Here is a 1,489-nt window from a genome sequence, read left to right on the forward strand (position 1 = left end):
GGGCGGCATGCCGGAACGGCGACATGAATGTTGTCTCACCAAACCGATGACCCCCTCCCCGCAGCAGTCTGAGGTACGTGTCCGGACATATGACTGTCTTCGAAGGATGCCGGTTGGATGTCGTTTTGGGGTCCCCGCATTGTCCGCGTTGTTCGTCCGAATGTATGGAAGTATCATCACTCAAGTTGGAAAATTACACGGAGTAGCACAATTGTGAACGAGACCCAGCAGCCAAAATTATATGGAGAACATCCGGAAAATCTTCTTGTGCACTGTACTAGTGTACAGCACCATATCCCTGACCCACAAACAGGGCAGGAGTCTACATCTCCTAGGCTCGTACTCCTGCTACTCGATGTCAGCGACAAACCAGCGACCGGTCAAAAGATGTCATCCTGTCCTGCATTGCACACATCGTCATGGATCGGATCGCTGGCAGATAAAACAAGAAACAGTACCTCCCAACCCGGCAAAATCCACAAATTTGACCTATAAATAAAAAGAATTCACAGAATGAACTGTTTTTGAAAAAAATTTGCTCCGCTGACCCTTTCATGTAACACCCGACATCTAGGCGCCACATTACACTATGCAGCGCCTGACTGGCAGGCACTACACATCTGACCAGCGTCGCACTTCGAACTACCTAAAATTTACTAAGTCAGTATGCAACGCGTAAGAGTTAGGCGCTGCACTACTTACATTACGCAGCAGGTGGCACTCCCTCTAATACGACGTAGGCGTGTCTAGCAGTGCTATCTCCCGTCGCTTTCGAGCTGCCTGTCTTATTAGACTTGGGCTCCATCTATCCATCACCCTTCACCTCTCCTCGACTCTTTCCCATTTATTAATACACTCCCCTAGCACTACTACCCAGCCACGCGCGATGCATATAAAATACAATAGTACTCGATCAAAAGCGGCAGGGCAGCACACATACATGTAGTACATGCATGCATGGACGGAATTATGCTCCGTGCATGTCGTCTACATACAGCCGTGCTGTACGGGATGATGGGAGTGCTAGCTGCTGCAGCTGTTGTAATTCAAGTAGTGCAACGCCTAGTGCTTAGACGCTGGTCAGACGTGTAGCGCCTATCAGTCAGTGTGACGCCTATCAGTAATTTTTAGACGTTGCATATTGACTTAGTAATTTTTAGATAGTTCGGAGTGCGACGCTAGTCAGGCGTGTAGCGCCTATCAGTCAGGCGCTGCACAGTGTAGTGTGACGCCTAGATGTCGGGCGCTACACGAAAGGGTCAGCCGAGCGAAATTTTTTCAAAGACAGTTCACTTTGTGAATATTTTTCGTTTATAGGTCAAATTTGTGATTTTTGCTTCCCAACCCCACATGCATAGCGTAGAAGCTGCTTTGTTTTTGCTTTGCTTGACGGTGATCACATTCTCCTGTCGCGGGTGGCACACACGCTAATGAATCAGGTGTAAAAACCTTAAAGCGAATCGATTAGAGGAGTAAAATTCCTGGTTTA

Source organism: Triticum dicoccoides, unplaced genomic scaffold (genome assembly GCF_002162155.2).
Source record: "Triticum dicoccoides isolate Atlit2015 ecotype Zavitan unplaced genomic scaffold, WEW_v2.0 scaffold41659, whole genome shotgun sequence".
NCBI lineage: Eukaryota > Viridiplantae > Streptophyta > Magnoliopsida > Poales > Poaceae > Triticum > Triticum dicoccoides.